Source organism: Myodes glareolus, chromosome 13, assembly GCF_982192425.1.
Source record: "Myodes glareolus chromosome 13, mMyoGla1.1, whole genome shotgun sequence".
Lineage (NCBI taxonomy): Eukaryota > Metazoa > Chordata > Mammalia > Rodentia > Cricetidae > Myodes > Myodes glareolus.
In genome coordinates, this window is record NC_142038.1 from 48629002 (window position 1) to 48653963 (window position 24962).

A 24962-nucleotide genomic window follows, 5' to 3' on the forward strand; every position below is an offset into this window, starting at 1 on the left:
ATAGATAGTGGGTTTCCCGTCACTGAAGGTGTTCAAGCACATTTAAATATAGAGTGCTGGCTTTAAGGACCGGCTAGCTCCAGGGTTTCACTATTACATCCACAAGCTCTTAGGTCTAGGAGCCTGCCTTTGATCATCCAACAAAGGGCAGGATAGTAGAAGAGAAAACCTCCGCACACAGAGCCTGTGAAAGTAGCTGGATGACCTCAAGCAGGTGGCTTTACCTCTTCGTGCAAACGACAGTTACCTCTGCCCACTTCGCCTGATTGCTGGAATAGGCAGATGAACTGCAGGTGTGTGAAAACCACCTTACAAATTGCAGACATTTTGCCATTAGCAAGGTGCCACAGACATGCCAGGCACTAAGTGGGGATGGTGGCTCTCTGCCTGCCCCATGAGGAGAGGCAGTGGCAACTCAACCTGTCGTCGCTGCATGGCCTTCTCTTCCACAGTCTCTTCTCCAGAGGGAACAGAGTCTGTGTCATGGTTCGGGCTGTAGATCTCAGAGCTGGGATGCCTGAATCCTCGACACTCTGCTGCAGACAGGGTCTCACTGGCTGTCCTGGAACTCACTTTGTAGACCAGGCTGGTCTCAAATCCACAGATATCCACCTGCTTCTGCCTCCTGAGTGCTGGGATTAAAGGTGTGTGCTGTTACGCCAGGCTTTTTTTTTTTTTAATTACATTGTGTGTGTGTGTGTGTGTGTGTGTGTGTGTGTGTGTTACAGATGCAGAGGTCGCAGGACAACCCTCGGGAGTCGGTTCTTTCCTTTCACTATGTGGATCCCAGGAATTAACTGGGATCGTCAGGGTTAGTAGCGGGCGCCTTTACTGACTAAGCTATCTTTTCTCCACTTTTTCTTCACTTGGTATTTGCATAATAGCAGTGCCTATCTTAGTGGTTAGGTGAATCAAGTCTGCGAACGCTGCCTGGCACAAAGCGAGGGCCACTTAACGAGCCCTTGCTGTGTCCGGCACTGCACGGTCCACACTACCCCATCTGACGATGCCATGGTGCCTTCGAGGACTCGGCGTCTCAGTGCTGCGGCGGTAGGAGAGGAGTCTGACCCGCAGTACGACTTGCTCAAGACTAAAGAGCAGGCCCTTCATGACATCAGCTTTGGACACGAGCCGTCTGCCAGGGAACCAATTTTCTTAACCCTATCTGAGACTTGAGGCATTATCTAGAACCCTCGAAGATGCAACAGGGTTAGACTCTGGGGCTCTGAGTCCCTTCCGCGACACTAAAGGCAAAGGGGCAGATGATGTCATGAACACAGTGAGTGACCCTGGAGCTACAGTTCAGAGTGTGGCTGTCACAGATGTGTTGCCTATGCCTTTGGAGGAGGAGGTAAAGGAAGGCGGAGTGTGGTACACGTTTATAATGCCAGCGCTGGAGAGGCTGAAGCAGAGGGATGGTTAGTTCAAGGCTATGCTGGGATACACAGTAAGATGGTTTGGAAAAATAGCCGAGAAGGGCCGCTTTTAAGGACAAAGTATTTAGGGGTAAATGTCAAGTCCTAGAGGATTGTCAAGTTCAAGGGGAGACTGAGTCTTACCCCAGCTGTATGGACAGTGAAGATCACACTCCCAGAGATGGGAGTCTGGGGGTAGGGGTGGGAACCCAAACCCTAGGAGGCAAAGGCTGCCTGTTCTGCTCAGGCCAAGCCCAAGACAGAGGTAATGAGTAACTGGGCATCTTTGAGATGCAGCCTGGGAAACCATAACAACTGCAGGTTAAGTCACCCAGAGACCCCTCAGGCTGTAACAGGAAGGCCAGAGCAGGCAGCCACATTCCCAGAGTGCTGGGGCCTAGGCACCTGGATTCCACTGCTCTCTGCCCACTAGCAACAGAGGCCTCCCCGAGCCTCTACTGGTGCCGTGAATTCCCCTGCTTTGCTGCTGACCCCGCCAATGAACTGAAAGATCAAACCTCTCTCGCTCGACCTCTACTTGTCCCCAAACACACACAGGCTGAGAATGCCCTACAAAGGCAGGGGACCCCCCGACTTTGTGTCCAGGGTTGCACTAAACACTAGTGCACTTTTGAAGATCTGGGATCTGGGTGCCGAAGGGCACAGCTGGGAGCAGAGTGCAGCCAAAAGAAAACTAAGAGAACGGAAACCTTCAGAAAATCCTGTGGGGATAGAGCGTGAAGTTAGCTTGTCCGCTCCTGATTGGCCAACAGGTTCTGCATTAGCTCTGGGGGAAGGGTTCTAGGTCAACAACCAGGAGGCTCCTGGTCCAAGTGTGTTGGGACCTGTTAGCCCATCTAGACCCCAGCAAGGCACTTGTCCCTCAGCCTCCCCCACACTGCAGACAGGCAGCTGGCAGTTTGTTTTATGAACATGCAAAATCCATAAGGAACCACAAAACCACACTGGGCTGTAGACAGCCAATTGCAAAGGAAGCCAAGGCTAGGGTTGTTGCCTGGTCCTCCTCCCGTGGTGGGGCCCACCAGGAAGACTACCCTCTGGGAAGCAGGTTTGGGTATCTGCTTTTTCTCTGCCAGGCTTTGCTGATTCCCATCTCTATGGACCGTGAATGTTTGCTTTCTCCTGGGGGAGATTTGAGAACGGGGAAGTGGGTAGCTGATGACATCGCTCAGAAGGTCAATACGTAATGGAGACTGCTTGGAACCTTCTCAAATACCTGTAATCTTCTCACTAGCTGTCACTAACTTCTAACCAAGGGGAACAACTCAGAGGCTTGGGAAACCTGCGAGCCAGAAAATGGTATGGTGGAAGGTGGCCTTATCTTCAGAACTATTTTCTTTAAAAAAAGCTTTTTTTTTGAAAATATTTATTTATTTATTTGTTATGTATACAATATTCTGTCTGTGTGTATGTTTGCAGGCCAGAAGAGGGCACCAGACCCCATTACAGATGGCTGTGAGCCACCATGTGGTTGCTGGGAATCGAACTCAGGACCTTTGGAAGAGCAGGCAATGCTCCCAACCTCTGAGCCATCTCTCCAGCCCCATTAAAAAAAGCTTTTTATTAAAACTTTTGTATGTGTATGGGAGTTTTGTCTGTCTGCATCTCTGTGTCCCGCTTGTGTTCTTAGCGTCACTGGGAGGCTAGAAGGGTGTGTTGGATTCCCTGGCACTGGAGTTTCAAACCGTTGGGAACCACTGTATGGGTGCTGAGAATCAAACTTGGATCCTTTGAAAGAGCAGCCGGTATCTCAACCATTGAACCCTCTCTCCAACCCCCAGAAACGGCTGGGATGTTTATTGTTGTTTTGTTTTTATTGACTGCTGGTTTATGTGGATATCTTAGTGTGGAGAGGCGGAGTTATACGGGGCTCATTTAGTGCAGATGAAGAATATCTTCACACGTGCTCTTCACGTGCTCCAGACCCGAGGTTTGGAGCTGGAAGAGATGGCAGGTAGCCGAGCCACAGGAGTCGGGGTTTCTTTCTACCCCTTTGTTTAAATCCCAAGGTCTTAGCTCAGTTGTTTCCTCTCCTGAGTGTTGCTCCCGCGCCACCTGGGTGGTTACGTACCCCCACGATCTTCCTCTCGTGAGGCTCCCCTTTCTTGCAAAGTGCTTTTTCATAGTAGCGACTAGATATTTCTGGCTTGTTTGTCCTCACCCTCCACTGCCAAATGCTCCATGAGAACAGGTGTATTTGAGTGTCTAGTGAGACTCCTGGCATGCCGTAAGTATTCAGTTAATATTTGCTGAATGAAAGAAGAAATGAATGAACGGGTGCTAAGTTCAGGGACTTAATCATGGGGAAGGAGTTAAACTTCACACCTTCTATTACAAAACTTAGCTCAAACTAGACAGATCCTTAAGCCAAATGTAGAGCACAGCTCAGCTGGCAGAGTTCTTGCCTAACACACACGGTGACTCCGGGTAGAGCCTCAGTACTGTGTAAGTCATGTGTGTAGTACGTGCCTAAAATCTCAGCCCTCAGGAAGGAAAGTAGCACAGTCTCTTCCCCTATTGCTGCAGTGAAAACCCTCTCACAAGCCAGGTATGGTAGCAAACACCTTTAGTGGAAGTACTTGGGAGACAGAATCAGACAGATTTTTATAAGTTCAAGGCCAATCACATATCCCTAGACCAAGAAAAGAACAAATCAAAATTCCAAGCTCGAAGTCAGGCTTAGAGGCTCACACCTTTAATCCAGCACTCAAGATGCAGAGGCAGGCAGATCTCTGTGAGTTCGAGGCCAGCCTGGTTTACAGCATGAGTTCCAGGACATCCAGGGCTACACAGAAGACCCTGACTTAAAAACAATGTTCCAGGGCTGGAGAAATGGCTCAGTGGTTAAGAGCACTGACTGCTCTTCCAGAGGACCCGGGTTCCATTCCCAGCACCCACATGGAAGCTCACAACTGTCTGAAAATCCAGTTCCAGGGGATCTGACACCTTCACACCAATGCACATAAAATAAAAGATAAATAAATCATAAAAATAAAAAACCAAAGTTCCAAGCAGTTTCCACGGGATGCTTACTCTCACATCATTGTGAAGTGGGAAGCTGCTGAGTTGAGATGCTATAAATAGGGGGCCATCTGTCTTACTAGTAAAGGAACACTAGACGAACCTTTAGCTTTCTACTTTGCAGAGCCCCGAAATACCTGCTTCATAGCCTATTCTGGGAGGACGAAAACTGAGCTCCCTCATCCAGAGGGAAAACACTGTTGATCAGGGAAGAGGCTAACAGAGGAGGGCATTTTCTTCCCTTCCTTTTTAAATGTTTAATTGCAATTGTTCTTATAGATAAGTTCACAGTGCTCTTGGCCCCGTTCTCTGGTTACCGTCCCTCTCCAGAGGTGACCATAGGTGGTGTTTATCTCGCCAAACTTGTCTTTGCGTACACATCCCTGTGTGTACACAGACTGAACTGATTTTATAGAAACATGCTTCCTACCCACCTCCCACCCCCTACAGTATGTCTGGAAACCACCAGCACCACTAGCTTGCAAAGCATCAGTTTAGGAAATGCTGACTCCCATCTCCCGATGTCCCTTCCCTGTGTGGAGCCGGCTCAAGCGGGCCTGCCATCTCTCACCTTCCCACATTAACTGATCCACCTGGCTAGCTATGGATGAAGTTCAGAGATTGAGGCTCCCTGCCAGGCATGCAACCCAACTAGAAGCAGCTGAGAAAGGCCGACTTGGAGTACGTGTGCGGCAGTGGATTCTTGCCTTCTCCTGCTTTAGATCCCCTTTGTTTACCAGGCTGCGGGGCCCCAAGTTCCAGCATCAGGTGAGACGACAATAGTGCTGCTGGAGAACTGGACTAAAACTGGACTCGGAAGAGCAAAGGCCATTTTATTGATTGGAGTTTGAAAGGAAAATAAAAGAGCAAGTAGAGGGAGGAGGAAGATGGAAAAGAGGAAGACAGTCAAGTCTTTTGAGTTAGGGTCTAAGGAAGCCAGCACGTTCATCAATGGAGGTTGGCAAACAGCTGCATGTCAAACTCAGGAGAAAGACTTTGGAGAAAGAGTAAGAAATCCCAGAGTGTCTGAGAAAACACACTTATGCTTGTCGGGGGTATCACAAAGAAAACGATAGAGAAAGGGGGAAGTTACTTTTCTTGAGTCAGAGCTCAGAAAAGTGGTTAGGTTTAACAGTGTCTTTATGCCATATACTCTGTAAGCAACAGCACCAGAGAAGAGGGGATTCTGGGCTGTATAGCATATCATTAAAGGGGCAATTATTCCTACCATCTCTTTAGTATATCCTCATGTGAATCAGCTTTCCTGAGCAGTGATCTCTTGCCCGGGTGATTGATGGGCCCAGCTGGACTGATTCATAAGGGAGTTTGAATCTCTGAGTTTGAGGCTAACCTCAAGGGACAAGGCAGGGCAAAGAAAGAGTTTCTCTGACTGTCTGGAACTCACTCTGTAGACCAGGCTGACCTTGAACTCAGAGATCTGCCTTCCTCTGCCTCCTGGGTGCTGGGATTAAAGGAGTGAGCCACCACCATCATCCTTCCTTCCTTCCTTTCTTTCTTCCTTCCTTCCTTTTTTTTTTTTTTTAGGTACTGGTTTGATGCTTATTGCTGAATTGAAAAAGAAAAAATGGTGCGTGATATTTGTACACTGTGAAGATGTGCTGTGGTTGCTGTAATAAAAAGCTGAGTAGCAATAGCTAGGCAGGAGAGGATAGGCGGGGCTTCCAGGCAGAGAAGGAACTCTGGGAAGAAGAGAGGCAGGAATGCCAGTGAGACTCTGGAGAAGTCGGACATACATACAATACAGAGCAGAGGTAACCGAGTCACGTGGCATAATATAGATTAATAGAAGCAGGTTAATTTGAGTTATCAGAACTAGCTGGGGAAAAGCCTAAGTTCAGGCCAAGCTTTCGTAATTAATATTAAGTTTCTTTGTCATTATTTGTGAACTGTCGGTTCAAGGAAGGTCTGACTACAGGAAAAAAAAAAAGAATAAATTTACCATTAGCACTGTGTTTGGTCAGTTCTATTTGAGAAGGGGAGCCAGGAGGACATAAAAGGAGACCATGTGTGTGTATGACACACACATGTGTCACACATACAAGGGGGAGGGTTCAAGAACAGGAGGTGAAAGCTTATCAGGACGTTTAGGGTAGTCGCTGTGAAAGCAGCCGTTCGTTCATTCTGCCCTAACCAGCAGCACAGATGCCAGGAAAGGGGGCCCTAGTTGTGGTCAAATTTTATCTATTACAACCTTGCCAGTGATGTCATTCACCTCTGGACCTTGTGTGTTCAACTGCTGCCTTCATTTCACTCCCTTGTTCACAGTGGACCTTCTCAGATGTTCCTGCTACAACTGGAGTCCTCCGATCGCCCTCCAAGGCCCAAATGTCAGCAAGATAGAAATCCTAAAGCCTTTACACCCCAATTTCAGATCATCTCCTAAAGGGCTTTGGGGTTCCAACCATTGAGAAAGAATGTCACAGGTCTCAGCTTATTAGGTTTCTATTCCATGATGACGTGAAAGGCTTGGAAGCCCTTTAAGATGACCCCTCCTTCTTGGTCGGTATCACCCCCACCTGTTTCCCTGGTAACACTAGAAAGGGAGCCATCACAACTCCCCCTCCTTAGGATTTAAAATACTGTATGGAAACATGGAAACATCAGGGCTTTGTTGAGATTCAAAGCTACTTCCTCTTGATAAAGAGTGGAACCTGAGTTCTACCAAAGGCCCTGGCTAGAGACCTGACATACTGATCAGCTGAAGTGATTAGAATATTACATGCAACTTCATACTTACTTTTTAAACTATATTTGATTATTTTTCCAGGAGAGTAAAATAAAGATAATAACTCAAAGCGTCTGCAAATTTTACATTTTAGTAGGAAGGCCTACTGTAAGGGTCATAACCTTTGCCTGGAATCAGTGTCAGTAGGGATCACCCACAGGGACCTTTAAATCTTCTCCAGTGAGGCTATGAGAGCAGTTGGTAGCATTAGGGCAACACCTTCCTGAGGTTCACCAGTGTGGTCTGTACAACACACTCAGCGTGAGAGGTCCCAGCCTGCAGTGTACCTAAGGCATATACCTAAGACACGGTGTGGTGGCACAGGTCTATCAAGGCAACACTTGAGAGCCCGATGCCAGCCTGGACTGAAATAACAGGGCCTGCCGTGTCCAGCTCAGTTCCAGATATTCACCTGTGTGGCAATACTTTGTGCTCTAACAAATAAAGCTTGCCTGGAGATCAGAGTGTGGAGCTAGCCACTAGTTAGCCATAGGGGCCAGGCAGTGGTGACACACACCTTTAATCCCAGCACCTGGGAGGAAGAAACAGGAAATGATGGCTGGGCAGAGAGAGGAAGTGACAAAGCAGGGCAGAGACAGGAGCTTGGCCCCTTTTTGGCTGAGGAGTTGGGGAGGTAAGAGGTGGCTGTGACTTGCTCCTTTGTTTCTCTGATCTTTCAGCATTTACTGGCTCTGGGTTTTTATTATTAAGACCAATTAGGCAGGGCAGTGGTGGTGCACGCCTTTAATCCCAGCACTTGGGAGGCAAAGGCAGGCGGATGTCTGTAAATTCGGGGCCAGCCTGGTCTAGAAGAGCTAGTTCCAGAACATGCTACAAAGGCTACAGAGAAACCCTGTCTCAAAAAAACAAAACAAAAAGAACACTTAGAATTCGTGCTACAGACCTGACTGTGGCAGCAGAGTAATGAAGAAATGATAGACACACGAACACAGAAAAGCTGGGATTGACTGGGCTCTCTGATGAAGAAGCTGTGGTACCCAGAAGTTCATCATGTTTATCACACACAGCTGAACAAGGAGGTGGGTTATTACATACAGGTAGGCAAAGAGGCAGGGTTATTTATAGCTTGGATTGTGAGCCTGGCCTTCAACACCTGAGCCATCCCTCCGGCCCTTGGGCTTATTACGTACAGCTAAACAAGGAGGCAAGTTATTATCTACAGATAAAACAAGGAAGCGGAGTTATTATATACAGCTAAACAAGGAGGCAGGTTTAGCTAATCTTGGTAGGAGCAATCTCTTTAGGGGAGCACTCTTAAGGTCTTAAACAGCCTGGGGGAGAAACCTATGACGGACATTTTCTACACACACCGTCAACATTCACACTCAGACTTTGCCATTTCCTGTGGTTCTAAGGCACTGAAGTTCTCGACATGGCTGTGCCCCTGTCAACAACACATGTTCACTCAGGACTTTCTTACTCCCCACAAAGACCTTATTTAAAAGGAAGAGAAAAACAGAAGGAGAAAAAAGAAACTAAAGGAAGAAAACGGGTATATAGGATACAGAAAATATGGCCAATCACATTTCCCATCTCATTTCTTCCATGCCTGGTAACACAATTGTATTTCCATCTCTTGGACTTGACCTTGTGACTTGCTTTAGCTAATTAGAATTCCCAGTTCTGAGTGACCTGAACTTGAAACACAATTGCAGAGTTGAGAAGAAGAGAGAAGGCTCTGTTTTTTTTTTTTTCCATGAAAACAGTATGCCTAAATCACTTGCTAATCCAAGAGTGAGGAGAGCCATGTAGTGCGAACCTGGACTAATCCTACAGTGTGCAGCCAAGACCTAAGAGGCCAGCCTAGCTCCCTGGACCCCAGTTGGCAAGACAGTTCAGCATTATGGGCTGCATTCAGTCATAGCCTTTCTTTAGTCTCCTTCCATTTCAAACAGTTCTGTAGCCTGAAAGCCTCTGGCTCTTCTCAGCGTGAAAGGCCAGCAGTTCCACAGCGTGTCTTTCTGTTGGGCCCTCTGATTAATTCTGGCTGTGCGTCATTCCAAAGCATTTCAGCAAAGTGCTGTTCTTCACTGCATCTGACCAATGGCGTGGGCTTCCATTTGCTCCGTGGCTAATTGAAGTTCACTCTGCCTGGCTAATGTGAGGTCCATCACACGCTACTGTAAATTTCCTCTTTTTACCCTTGAATTTATTGGGTATACGGGGAGAGGAATAGGTACTTGAAACCATATAAATATTTATTTATATTAGTGTGTAATTATGATTTTCTTTTTTTAATAGAAAATTTACTATTATTATTTGTGTGTGTGTGTGTGTGTGTGTGTGTGTGTATCTGAGAATATGTATGTGCACTCACATAGTTCCTGCGAAGGTCAGAAGGGGGCATCAGGTCATATGGTACTGGAGTTGCAGACAGTGATCAATTGCCCAGTGTGTGGGTCCTGGGAACCGAACCTTGGTTCTCTGTTCAATGGTTACAGACCATTAGGTTGAAGGCATGGTTTTGTGGTAGGGAATCTGTCTGCATCACATGAAAAAAAGCTCCTACTTTGATCCCAGCGTTGCAAAACTGAAGCAAGGTATCAATGAATGGCATTACTTATTTTGATATCCAATTGTCACAGATTTGGTCAGTGGAAGATCTTTCAGCTGGCTTCAGTGCTGGCATTTAACATGCCCCTATTATATTTATTTATCTTATCACATCCTTGTTTCTGACACAATAGAAAATCCCATGGTCCATTTGTACTCCTTACGTCATATTTTAGCAATCAACCATTTCTCGTGGGAACTACGGTTCCTGAGATTGTAAAACGATATCCAGAAGCCAAGATCCAGGAGGCAGGTCTGTGGTTGGAAGTAGAAACCCACCCAGATAAACATAAATAAAAAAGATAGACCCATAAAGACTCAGGTGTATCCATCAGAACCCACAGGTGGACCTCATGAAGGGCAAGACCCAGAACCTGAAAAGGCCTCCTCCTCCTCCTCCTGTCCCCCACCTCTGGCCACAAGGACAACCATCATCCTGTTTCCTGCAAGTGCTCCCCATTTTCTTTCAACAGGTCTTCTCTGTGTCCCATGCATGCGGTAGAAGATGGCAGTGAAGAGTCACAGGCCCTGTTCCAACGACTGGTACGAACTGAGTGTCCGACCAGTTTCAGATTTCCAGAAGGGCAAATCTGAATGCCCAGTGTAAGACAGCAGCCCACCTTCTATAGCCAAGCGGCAGGGAGCCACAACCTATTGGTTCCTGGGCCCTTTCTGGATCGATTCCTATCGCAGAAGTTGATGGTTTGGTTAGACACAGTCAGAAAGTTCCCCTTTAAAATTGCTCTACCTGGGCCTGCAGAGATGGCTCAGCGGCTCCTCAGGAGGACCCGGGTTTGACTGCTACTCCCCTCAAGGAAGCTCATGGCCATCTGTAATCCCAGTGTCAGGACTCGGTACTCTCTTCTGGCCTCCCCAGGCATCAGGCACACAAGTGGGACACAGATAAAAATGCAGACAAAATTCCCGTAAACAGAAAATAAAAGTAAATGAAAACAGCTTTTCTACCCATCTACCTTAAATTTTTTAGATTTATTTATTTACTTTTGTTTTTCGAGACAGGGTTTCTCTGTGCAGCCTTGACTGGCACTCATTCTGTAGACCAGGCTGGCCTTGAACTCATAGAGATCTGCCTGCCTCTGCCTCCCAAGTGCTGGGATTAAAGGCATGTGCCGCCACCACCTGACAGATTTATTTTTATTTTATATGTGTGGGTGTTCTGCATGAATGCATGTCTGTGTACCACATGCATGCCTGGTGACCATGTGAGCCAGAAGAGGACATTAGATCCCCTGTAACTGGAGTTACAGACTGTTGAGAGCTGCCATGTGGGTGCTGAGAACTGAATTCAGGTCCTTTGCAAAAGTAGAAAGTGCTGAACCATCTCCCCAGCCCATTCACTTTTTATACACAAAGGGTTGATTAGCTGTAAAGTACTCAAGCTCACAGAAAGAGACAATACAGAAACCATGTCCTTAAAGCTAATACATAACCTCTGGGTGGAACAAGCATCTGAGACAGGAAGAAAAACCTCAAGACAGCAAGACTGTAAGGCAAGAGCTTGGAGAAGAGCCCACAACATCCCTGAACAACCTGAGCCCCACCAACCCCAGGCTGTGATGGGCTGTGCTAGGTTAACAGGGCAGAGGCTGTGGGGGAAGCGTTTGGCTACTGTAGTGGAAAAGGCAGACCCGGGAGAGGCCCCTGAGCAACAGAGTCCATTTACGCTGCAGGTACTGGGCTCTCCAGGGCCATGGATACCACACCACTGATTTATAGCCTGTGCAGTCAGCAAAGTTAGACCTCTGTGGCTTTGTTTTTATAATACTGCTTCCCTCAGGCAGGCTTTATACCTCTGTCATATAAATCTGTTAAAGAGTGGCAGATGGCCCGAGAAGTCTTTCCCAGGTAACTAAGGTTTTGTTGTCATCCTTTAATCCATTTGTAGTCCTCCCGACCAAGGCTCTCCCTTCTGCATTGAGGTTGACTTTAATCCCTAGAAAAGTGAACCCACAATCTATGCTCCAGTGGGTTTGGGACATGGGGGGTCTGGCTTCATCCTGGAGGCTCTAATGTTCTCTGAGGCATCCCATCCCATCCCACCCCAGTTGTCTACAAGGTTTAGCTTTTGGTCACTGTCTTAGTTACTGTTCTATTATTTGCATTGGTTTGGTTTTTGATTTTCCAAGACAGGGTTTCTCTGTGTAGCTCTAGCTGTCCTGGAACTCCCTCTGTAGACCAGACTGACCTCGAACTCACCTCTGCATTCTGAGTACTGGGATTAAGGACATGTGTAACCATGACCTGTCAGTTACTCTTCTATTGATGTAAGGAGACACCATGACCTAGGCAACTTATAAAAGAAAGTATTTAATTGAGGGTTGACTCACAGTTTGGTAGAGTTAGTCCACAGCCATCATGGTAGGAAAAGCAGAGGCAGCAGGCCTACCGCCGGAGCATTAGCTGAAAGTTCACATCTGATCCCAAAGTTACAGATAGAAAAAGATGGAGACTGGGCCTAGTGATGGCTTCTGAAACCCCAAACAACACCCAACAACACCCCCAACAACACCCCTGTGACACATGTTCTCCAGCAAGGCCACACCTCCTAATCCTTCCTAAACAGTTTAACTAGAGACCAAGCAGACAAAATCTGACCAGATGGGAGCCATTCTCACTCAAACCTCTAAGTTGCCTATCCAGGAATTTGCTAGGAACCACTTGCTAGAGTTAGTTTGAGCACTCTATGACCTTGGTCAAAGTCAAATGGGTTCATAAACCACACCCCCACAGCCCTCTGTAAGCACTGGGCTTCCTTCAGAGGCTTATGGAGGGCTGTGGGGGATGGGACAAGTTCGAGGACCGTGGGATTCCCTGCTGACCATGGGATTCATCTCATTTGCTGGCGCCTCCTTTGATTCAGGGGCCATGGATGCTCACAAGGAAATAACAAGATAATAAAAGAGTATTTCCTTCTGCACAGTTCTCTCTTAGAATGTGGTTCATTCATTATCAGTCTGTTGGATGGCTCACTGAAAATCAATGGTGATTTTTCAGTGCTCAGTGGTTCAATGTTTCCCCAGAATACACAAGGTCGTGCACTCGGTGCTTGCATTCCAAGCACTCAGAAAATAAGTTTTTCCTTTAAAAGGATAGAACATAAAGTTTGGAGCTGGTCACAGTGGTACTTGCCAATAATCCTAGCTCTGGAGGCTGGAGCCAGAGAGCATGAGTTGGAAGTCTGGGCTGTATAACAACCTCAAAGTCACTCTGAGATGTATGAGAGCGTGTAGAGACAGAGGTGATGAATAAGACAGAGAGAGTGAGGAGAAGGAAGAACGAGGAAGAGAAGAGAAAGCCTTTCCCAAGTCCAGAAGACTGGGGAGCACGCACCTCATTCCAGTCCTCTAGTTACTCTGTAGAGCAGGTTAACCTCGGACTCAGATCTGCCTACACCACTGCTGCCTAATCTTAATATTTTATAGTTAATATAAGCTTCCAACATAAAGTGAAATTTGACCTTAATAAGACAAACAACATTGAATAAAAGAATGATAAGGTTATGGAAGAAAAAGACATCTGTGCCGGGCGGCGGTGGCACATGCCTTTAATTCCAGCATTTGGGGGACAGAGGCAGGCAGATCTCTGTGAGTTTGAGGCCAGCCTGGTCTACAGAGTTAATTCCAGGACAGCCAAGCCAAGGCTACACAAAGAAACCCTGTCTCTGGGAGGTTGGGGGGAGGAGAAGAAAGAAAAACTTTATAATTAGATGAAATATCTCAAATTCAACAGTGTCTACCACTAACTCCTTTTTTTTTTTATCTGACTCCTTTGGATCTAGTCGGTGATTTTTTTTTTTAGTGTTTTTGATTGGTTTGTTTTATTCTTTTGATTTTTTTTTTCCAAAACAGGGTTTCTCTGTGTAGCTCTGGTTGTCCTGGAACTTGCTCTGAGGACTAGGTTGACCTCAAACTCATAGAGATCTGCCTGCCTCTGCCTCCCAAGTGCTGGGATTAAAGGCTTGCGCCATCACACCGGGCTGATGTTTATTTAAGATTGAGTTTTTCCGCATACCCCTGGTAGAAGCCTCCTGCTCAAAGGCCAGGCCAGCATCCTGAACCCAAGATTGGTGCTTAGGCCATTTGTCATCAGAGAGGCTTAATTCCAGCAACTTATGGGAAAAAATGCAGAGACCCACAGTCAAATATTTGGCCAAATTTGAGGAATCCTGAAGAGAGAGAAGAAGGCTTGTAGGAGGCAGAGGGGTCAAGGATATCACAAAAAAATTTCCACAGAATCAGGGACTGGAGAGATGGCTTAAAGGTTAAGAGCACTGGCTGTTCTTCCAGAGGTCCTGAGTTCAATTCCCAGCAACCACATGGTGGCTCACAACCATCTGTAGTGAGATCTGGTGCCCTCTTCTGGCATGAAGGTATACATGCAAGAGGACTATTGTGTAATAAATAAATAAATCTTAAAAAAAAAACAAAAACAAAACCCACAGAATCAACCAATCTGGGCTCATAGGGGCTCACAGAACCTGAACTTTTACAGAACCTGAACCCAAACACAAGGGGCTTAGACTTACTACAACTTGATAAGCCACATTTTGTTGATATCCATGGGAGGCCTGTCCTTTTTTGAATAAAAAAAGAGGAGAAGTGGATGGGGGGGCAGCGGGGAGGTGGGGGGGACTGGGAGGGAAGGGAGGAAGAGAAACTGTGGTAGGGATGTAAAAAAATTCTTAAATTAAAAAAAGATTGCATTTTCCTGCCCACAGGTAAAATGTGTCACTCAGAAAGGCTCAGAAAGTATGCATGCATGTACATACACAAGCATGCACGCACACACAGTCTCCCTGCAACGTGAGAGACCACGGGTGTTAGAGATGGAACTCTTAATTTTCACTAAGTCCACTGACCAAAACCAAAGTTTTATCAATCCTACATGTCAAAGTAAGACACTAGCCTGCCAACTTGAGATTTGAAAAGGAAGTTGTGAGTTTGAAACCCTTGGCAAGCATTGACCCGAGGGCATAAATGGAAGAGATTGTTGTGTTAGCCACCACTGTTCCTCTGGAGAAAAATAATTGAGTTCAGCGTCTCTCATGACTGTTTGCTATTAAGACTTAGCTACACACACACACACACACACAAAAGACTTAGCTACGAAGTTGATTGTAGAGGAAGGACAGGAGGAACCCACCCTTTCCTGCCCAAAGGATTGTGTAGGAGAGCAAATATCAGGAGAATCTAGAGTAGAGGTAACGACAGAGTCTCAGGGCAGAAGGGCAGCAGGTAGGACAGGCAAGGAAAACATGGCAGAGTGAGTTTGTGGTAAAGAAAGACACCAGCTTAGCCAACCGCCGAGGAGCGAGGCTCTGGAGAGGCCTCGGTACCTTGCACTGGTATTGCTTGGTGCATGTGTGGAGTTAAAAGCTGATGGCAGCTGTGCTCCTACCCATTGAGGGAGGGAAGTGTGGCAGAGGTCAACTGAGCTTCATCCGTAGCTGCTGAGGATGTGGCGGACACCAGGGTGGACCGTGGACAAACGTGGGATACCAGCCAGCTCTCAGCCAAGGCAGAAAGGTCTTGAATTCTCACCAGAAGCTCCCTTCCACACTGTTCAGACTGGGGAGAGAGGCTGAGTTTAGTCTCAAGGGTGGTTGAAAGGCTCAGACCTCAGAACTCTTTGGTAGTTGAGATTGCTGGCCGTGTCTGCTCTTCCGGCCTCTCAGCAAGCAGGAACTAGATGCCGAGTCTACTCTTAGAGCAGAAATGTGGAAGCTAAACCCCCTCTGCTCGTCTGAAGAAAATCCCATGACCCTGTTACCAGCCTGCAGGAAATTGCTTTCTATGAAATCGTGACACTCAGGACAACACAGTGTGGTAACCTAGCTACAGGATGAACAGAGTAGCCCAAGAATAAACCATTGCAAGTATAAATAGTGAATTGCTTATTCTAATAGGATGTTTTTATTCTGGAGCAAATTGTTAAGGAATGGGTCAGTGGCTTCCCAGTACTAGGTGGGTGAGGTGTCTTAGGGTGACTATTGCCGTGAAGAAACACCATGACCAAAAGCAAGCTGAGGTGGAAAGGGTTTATTTGGCTCACACTGCCACACTGTGTATCAGCTCTGCAGGAAATCGGGGCAGGAATCTGGAAGCAGGAGCTGATGCAAAGGCCATGGAGGGGTGTCGCTTACTGGCTTGATCCTCATGACTTGTTCAGCCTGCTTTCTTATAACATCTGGGACCACCAACCCAGGGATGATACCACCCACTGGGCCCTTCCCCATCAGTCACTAATTGAGGAAATGCCTTACAGCTGGATCTAATGGGAGGCATTTTCTCAATTGATGTTTCCTCCTTTCAGATAACTCTAGCTCGTTTCAAGTGGACTAGCTACCACAGTGGTCTTTGGTTTTCCTCAGTCCCTACAGTTTGGGCAGCGAGACCAGGAGGTCCTGGTATGAATATGTTTTCCTACTACGTCCAAATTGTGATCTTGAGCTGTATGCGTGCTAAAGCGCTCTACCTTAGACTAGGGCTCAGTGTTACTGACAGGGCTCTTGGGAGAGCAGAGCAGAGCTTAGGAAGCTGCTGGTACAGGCCTGGCTGCGGGACACAACAGTGATCATCTGGCTTGTCACTGTGTAAGGACTGTGTCTATTACCACCCCTACTCCCTTTTGCTACAGTGTAAGACATGTGACCGCTTATAAAAAATTTTATATATATATATACATATATATGTATATATATATATAAAAGCAAAATAGACCTTCTGTGTCTAAGGTTGCCTTCTTAGTACCAGCGCCGCACCATTCCTGGTGACAGCCCCAGGGCAGTCCTGTTCTCCTTGGGGACTGTGCTGAGCTGTGTGTGTTCTCACAGTGTCTGCACTGCACCCCTACAACCCAGCCCGAGGCCCTGAACACAGTGGGCTCCCTGAGCACCTCCTCTGAGCTCTGTGAGCCTCCCCAGGGCACCTCACTTCTGCTCATCGCGCTTCCTGGCCGCTTCTTTCAGAGGCGTCTTCCGATTCAGAGCCATCAGCTCTGACGAGGTTTCAACTTTATTTTTGGAAACTGTTGGACATTTGGAGCCTAGATAGCTAAAAAAAAAAAAGAAAAAAAAAAAAACAGGGCCAAAGAGAACACGTCAAATAATGCTGAGACCATTTTTGGTCAAAACTACTAGGGGCAGATCAGGCCCCGTGAATGGAGGAGCCTGGCAGGAGTAAACACCCAAGTGTGTGTAATCCCTTGGAACTGGTGACTACACCAGCTGAGGCTCTCCTAACGCCAGGGCCCTTTCAGTCACTGTAGAAAAAAAAGATTAACCCTTTTCTTTTTGAAATTAATTTATTTTTCTGTGTGTGTGGTGTTTTACTTGCAAGCCCAGTACCCTCAGGGACATTGAAACCCCAGGAGAGGGCTGGAGAGATGGCTCAGAGGTTAAGAGCATTGCCTGCTCTTCCAAAGGTACTGAGTTCAATTCCCAGCAACCACATGGTGGCTTACAACCATCTGTAATGGGGTCTGGTGCCCTCTTCTGGCCTGCAGGCATATACACAGACAGAATATTGTACACATAATAAATAAACAAATATTTAAAAAAAAAAAAACCCAGGAGTTACAGAGAGTTGTGTGCCACCAAGGGTGCTGGGAATTGAACCCGGGTCCTCTGAAAGAATGGCCAATGATTTTACCCGCAAAGCCATATCTCCAGCCCCTTAATCATTTTCTTTTAAATAACAAAAGAAGAAATAATGATTAAGTGTTATGTATGTTGTGCAGGGTTTTATGTGAATAGCCCTGGGCTCTCCGATGCTAGAAACCGCCTCTTCGGGCGAAACTGGGGGCGGATACAGCATTTTGTGTCTTTCACATCTTGGCTATTTTTGTACTATAATGTATTAAATTATTAACAGCAACAGCACAGGAAAAGCAGGAGGAAGCAGCACCATTCCTTTCCTGTATAATAAATATTTAACCTGAGTTTTCACTTAAAAGAAAAAAAAAAGGAGTAAGCCATAAAAGGATTAACAGGAGACAAAAGATCCCATTGGACATATTAGCACATCCAGGGCTGTTCCCCAGTCTGGCAAGGAGGTACATTTTGTAATCCCTCAATTATACAGGTTTGAGGCTGATGAAAATACATACCCTGACCTAAGCCCTTATGGATAATTTGCAATGATTTGTTTTACAAATATTAAAATTCTGGAAATTGGATTTCCAAAGGAATTTCATGTAATCTGGAGCCAGTCTCCTCCCCTGCTCCATCTCCTGACCACCATGCAGACACCTTCCGTTAATGCCAACAGAGATTTGGAAGCCTGCGCACCAAGGAGGAGCCAGGGACAGAGTTCATCCTCTGCCTTAGGTAAGGGCTCCCAGGGGCCTTTCTGCCTCATCTCTCAAGTGAAGCTCCAAAACAGAGTTGGGGAATGTGAAAGGGAACCCTGTTTAAGCCCGGCACTGTTCGACTCCCCAGACTACACGGTTTGTAGCAGGGAAAAGAAAAGGAACCAGGAGGTGACAGAAAATACTCTGGGAAGCAGAGCTAGAACCAGGCACTCTCCTCGGCTGGACTCCACCCAGAGAAGAAGGATTCAGGTGTCACTGCCTTCTTCCTTCACAGGGCACTGGGTGAGGGACTGAACAGAGGAGTCCTGTGCTCACGAGGGGTTCCTGAAGGTTCTGAGTCCACTCATTCCCTTCTTCACTTCCAGACAACCTGATCTGGGAGCCAATAGTGTCGCCTTACACCAGGGTGTGTGATGATTTTACTATAGCTTTTAACCAGGTCAGTCCCTGTTTGGGCAGCTGTGGTGACAAACACTTCTAATCCCAGCACTTAGGAGGATTGCAAATTCGAGCCAGTCTGGGCTGGATTATATAATGGGACACTGTCACCGGCCCCCATACACACACACCTCCCTCAGAAGATGTTTTTTGTTTTTGTTTTTGTTTCTGTTTGGTTTTTTGAGATAGGGTTTCTCTGTAGTTTTAGATCCTGTCCTGGAACTAGCTCTTATAGACCAGGCTGGCCTTGAACTCACAGGTCTAGGATATTGAGGCTTAAACCCAAAGCTTTTCAGATGTCAGTGAGCACCTAAATTAAGCCCAGGGCAGTTCCAACTGGCTCACCAGGGCCTGCATCTTCTCACTGCCCTTCTCTTGGGGATGTAGGATTGAAAGATGGAAAAACTTGAGATGGGTATTAAATTGTGGCTCGTTTCCCACTTAGTACCAAGTGCCTGTACCTTCCTTTACGAGGCTTTACCAGCCCAGCATAGTCTCACAGTGCCAAGCTGCCTCACGCTTCTAAGAAAGCACAGAATCTTCTCTGGTTGGGAATTTCAGGGTACCCAGGACAGACATGCCTGGGTGAGTAAGGAGCCAGGGACAGAGGTGGCTTAATGATTTGCCTGGCACAGTCTGAAACCTATTGAAGCAGGTCATGACAGCTGAACTGTCTGCAGATGGCCTGAATTTAGAGCTATTTTCATCCTCCCTTCCCCCAACACACACACACACACACACAAGCACACACTGCTGTGAATGGCTCAGGAAATATATGGACTTACCCACAGATTGAATTCTCCATGTGAAGAACAATAAATCGTCTAAAAAGACACTCCAACACTACCATAGTGACAGGGCAATTAGTCATCTATCAGATTGCCAAAGATGGAAACACCTGGAAATGTCCAACCCTGGTGAGGGTGCGGAGGAAGGAACACACTAGGATCTGTCTTATGTACGCAAGCGCATATGGCTACAGCTTTGTAGAAGACAGTTTGGCAGTGGCTGGCTGGTTCTCAAGATGCATACCTTAGTGCCAGTGAGTCGCTTTGAGGAAATAGCCTCTCCCATATAGCTATAGGGGTATATGAAGAAGAAGGCCAACCACCTTACACAGATATTTGCGTATTTGTGGTATCTAGTCTCAGAACCAGCCCTCAGGCATACACCCCTCCCAGCTCCCACACACATGCTGTCCCTCGTATCAAGAGACAGAGCTTGAATCCCAGCCCCTGAGAGTCTGGTCTGGACTTGCAACTGACTTTGATCACAGGCTATGGTGGGGGTTACATTCTGGAACCTAGTCCCTTGCTGTGAGGACCCCAAACCACACGAAGAGACTCTCCTGGTGACAGACCCACTCCGCTACCAGCCAGCACCAACAGACAGCCATGTGAGTAAGGACATTTTGGAGGTTTCACTTTCATCAGCAACACATGACAGAGGACCCACTCAGGCAATCCACAGAAATATGAAAAAATAAGTAGTTGCTGCTTGGAGTTGGGGATTAAGCTCACTGGTAGAGCACTTGCCTAGAAAGGGCAAGGCTCTGGGTTTGGTTTCAGCTCTGTGTGTGTGTGTGTGTGTGTGTGTGTGTGTAGGGGAGTTGTCACTTTGAGTCACTACATTTTGAGGGATTTGTAACCCAGAAATAGGTAACATAATAATATACATTGTCAGCTGGGCGGTGGTGGCGCACGCCTTTCATCCCAAGACTCGGGAGGCAGAAGCAAGCAGATCTCTGAGTTTGAGGCCAGCCTGGCCTACAAGAGCTATTTCCAGGACAGACCCCAAAGATACAAAGAAATCTTGTTTTGAAAAACCAAACAAAACAATATATATATTATATATAATATATTAATATACACACATATACATATGTATGTATATACATTGTCCTCCTGGATTAAAAGCAGGAAAATTGGAAACAAAGAGCAAATGGGAAGCTGGTTGCACACGTGCCAACGCAGACACCCAGGATGCCATGCAGCCACAACGGAGGCTGTAGCAGATCTGCAATTGTGACAGGGAAAAATGAAAGAAAAGAACAAATTTGGAAAAAGAAAACCAGTATGATTCTGTTAATGTAAAAATGCTGTCTGGGGGCTGGAGAGACGGCTCAACAATTAAGAGCACTGGCTGCTCTTCTAGAGGACCCAGGTTCAATTCCCAGCACCCACATGGCAGCTCGCAACGTTCTATAATTCAAGTTCCAGGGAATCCAACTCCCTCACACAGACATACATGCAGGCAAAACATCAAGTAGATTTGGTTGGTCTGGAACTTGCTTATTTAGACCAGGCTGGCCTTGAACTCACAGAGAACTATTTGTCTTAAAGGTGTGCACTACCATGCCCAGCTTGACTACTGAATTCATTCCCCAGGACCTCTGTGGCAGAAGGAAGTGGCTTCTGCAGGCTGTCCTCTGACTTCCACGGGTCGTGCTGTGAAACATACATTGCATGTGTGCTATGTACACACAGACAGATACACACATGAGAGAGAGAGAGAGAACAAATAAAACTAAAAAGTTAAAGGATTTATTTTAAATGTTTGAGTATTTGCCTGCATGTATATATGCGCACAAGAGTGCCTAGGACCTGTGGCGGTCAGAAGAGAACATCAGATCCCTTGAACTGGAGTTACGATGGCTGGGAGCTGACATATGAGTTCCGAGACCCTAACCCAGGTTCTCTGCAAGAGCAACAAATGCTCTGAACTGTTGAACCATCTCTCCAGCTTCTACTTAAATTAAAAAAAAAATCATGTGAATTACACACAGCTAACCATTAAAAGTAGAGAGAAAAATAGGATCCAACTATGCCACTCCTGAGCATGTACTTAGAGAAAGAACTCCAAACTCAACCACAGTGATATTTGTATCCGTTTTGTTTTGTTTTGCTTTTCAAGACAGGATTTCTCTGTGTAACAGCCTAGATATCCTGGAACTTGCTTTGTAGATAGACCAGGCTGTCCTGGAACTCACAGAGATCTGTCTGCCGCCTTCCCCTGAGGCGTCTACCACCACCACCCAGGGGATATTTGCATCCTTTTATTTGCTGCTGTTCTTAGTCACTATTGCAAGGAAATGGAACCAACCTAGTTGTCCATCAACAGATTAATGGATAATGAAGATCCAGTACATATATGAAATGAAATACTATTTAGCTCTAAAGAAAAATGAAACCACAAAATTTGCAGGAAAATTATAGACTTAAAATGTATAATATTACCAGGTGGTGGTGGTGGTACATGACTTTAGTCCCAGCACTTGGGAGGCAGAAGCAGGCAGATCTCTGTGAGTTCCAGGCCAGTCTGGTCTACAGATCAAGTTCCAAGACAATCAAGGCTACACATAGAAACCCTGTCTTGAAAAACAACAGCCAAACCAAACAAAAGAATGTATAATATTGAGTGAGGTTACACAGTTTAAGAAAGAATAAACCCTGCCTCATATGTGGATCCTAGGCTGTAATAAATATTAAATGTGTGGGTACAGTACAAAACATACAAAAGAGAACAAGAAAGAGTCAATATTGATTGGTAAGGAAGGATGAGATCCAGGTAATCGACACAGGCATCATGAAAGAGGACTTACAACTAATTGTTTTTCTGGTTTTAACTTTGTCATTGATTTTGCTTCTTTCTCTCCCCACCTCCTCTCTCTCTCTCTGTGTGTGTGTGTGTGTGTGTGTGTGTGTGTGTGTGTGTGTGTGGTGGGTAAGTATATAAAAATATAATAGATAGTGAAAGTAAAAATCCAGAGTGACACTCCATAGCTTCAGAATGGTTCTAATGGTACAGAAGTTCATTGACTTGGCTAATCTTGTTGAATTTTTCTTGTTTGCCAAGTTTTTTAAAACAAACTATTTTTGTTTGTTTGTTTGTTTTTCAAGACAAGGTTTCTCTGTGTAACCACCTTGGCTATCCTGGAACTCTCTCTGTAGACCAGGCTAGTCTTGAACACACAGAGGTTCCCCTGCCTCTTCTTCCAGAGTGCTGGAATTAAAAGCATATACCACCACTCTCTGGCAGCAAAAACCTATTTCTTAGATTTATCTATTTATTTAGGTGTCAGATTCCCTGGAATTAGGGTAATGGATGGTTGTGAGCCACCATGTGGTGCTGAGAGTCAAACCCAGATTCTCTGGAAAAGCAATAAGTGCTCTAAACCTCTGAGTCATCTCTGTCTAGCCCACAAATCCTTTACAACAAAGCTTAAATAACAATTAAGAAAACTCTCTCTCTCTCTCTCTCTCTCCCTCACACACACACACACACACACACACACAAACACACACACACACACGTGTTGACACTGAGCCCAGACCCTTCCCTTGTGTATGCTGGACAAGTGCTTTACCACTGGTCTACACTCAAACTTTCATTTCAATTTCTTTTTATTTACTTACTTATTGAGACAAGGTCTTGACATGTAACCCTGGCTGGGCTGGAATTTACTATGTACACCAAGCTAGCTTCAGAGATCTCTATCCTCATGCCTCTGCCTTCTGAGTCGCTGAGCTTATGTCTGCCACCGTGCCTGGCTTATACTGATTTTTTCCTTTTTTAGGCAGAATCTCTTTGAAATCACAGAGATCTGCCTGCCTCTGCTCCCCAGGTGCTGAGGTTAAAGGTTGTATCATGACACTCTACCGTGCACTGATTTTTAAAAATATGTTACAGTTTCTAGGTTCTTTTGTGCCTGTGCCTCATCAACTGTCTACGAGACACGGTCTCACTGTGTATCCCTTGAACAGCCCAAAGCTCTGCATGTAGATCGAACCAGCCTCTAAAATGCTGGAATCACACACACACACACACACACACACACACGCACGCACGCACGCACGCACGCACGCACGCCTACCTGCTCCACATTTGACACCAGCCCCACTCTGCTTCTGAATTTTATAACCTAATGAAAGATGGAAGATGGATGCTAAGCCTTTTCACTTTGGTGCCTGACTTCCTGAGAGCACAGAACACGGGTTCCTGCAAGCCCTCCACTACCGGGCCCTTTGATAAACCATGGCCTGTTCCTGGTCCTCACACCAACCCAGCCAAGTAGGTGTTACTTTTTCCTGTTTTAGAAATGGGACCATTTAGGTTCAGAATGGACTAACAACGTTCTAACCAACACGTATCTGAGTAGTGCAAGCAGTATTTGAATGCAGTAGGTAAACCTCAATGACTCCCCCCCTCCCTCCCCTCCCCCCACATGGCCCTGATGGAGAGGAATTAGCACACAGACCAGCAAGGGCTGGCTGCTTGCAGCATCTGCTGATCAGGTGTGCTGCCACAGAAAAAGCATGCTGTCTCCTTCCTTCGGCCATCGAACAAGCCTAGGGACCAGGTGTTGCTCGTGCTGGGACTCTAGGCCCTTGGGAAGAAAATCCCTGCCCCCACCCCTGGGATTCAGGATATAAGCTGTCCCACGCTTCCTCTCGCTAGCAAGAACCATGCGGGACACTAGGATCCTTCTGTAGAAAAGTTTTATGCGTCTTGAGAGAGAGAGCATAAGCTTACATGGCGGAGACCCAGGACAAGGTGAACTCAGCTCTTATAAAGGAAAACAGTCCCTGCTTCGGACGTGTCACCCTTGGATTGGCCCGCTGTCCATAATCCCAGGTGATGCCTCGGGAGTAGGCGGGGACAGCAGTGGGAAGTTACCGAGCACATGTGCGTTCACCTGGCGGCGAAACCGGATGTCAGCGCCATCTTGTAATGGAGCATGTGGCTGCGGTCCTCTACAATAAGCCAGGGGCCAAATAAACAAATAAGGACCACAGTGGGTACAGAGATGAAGGCTTAGAAGAAGGAATACAGGAGGCTGGGGTGTGGCTCCCGTGATAGAGAGCCTATTGCTTAGCACACACAAAGCCCCAGGTTTGCTCTCTAGCACTGAGTCAACCAGGAGTGGGGGCACAGGCTTGTATTTCCTGGACTTGGGAGGTAGAGACAGGAAGAGCAGAAGTTCAAAGTCATCCTCTGTTAAATACCTAGTTCAAGAGCAACCTGGGCCACATGAGACCCTCTCTCCAAGCAATAAAATTAAGGGGTGGGAAATCCTGGAGAGGCCGCTCCGTGGTTGTCAAAAGCACAGAAGTGACTCTTCTAGAAGGCTGGGATTCAGTTCCCATTTGTGTGGCACACAACTGTCTGTAACCCCTGTCCTTAGCCCTCTCTAGCTAGCATCTGTGGGCACCAGGAATGAAAGTGGTGAGCAGAGATGCAGGCAAAACACAGGAGAAGAAGGGGGCGGGGAGGGGTGAGGAGAAAGCCTCCGCTTCCTTGTCTGTGAAATAGGACAACAGTGGCTGTCTTCATGAGACCTCATGAGTCAACTTCACGAGACTCTTGCGCTGAGTGGATGAAATCATTCGTGTGAGATGCTCTCAGCATTGAGAACA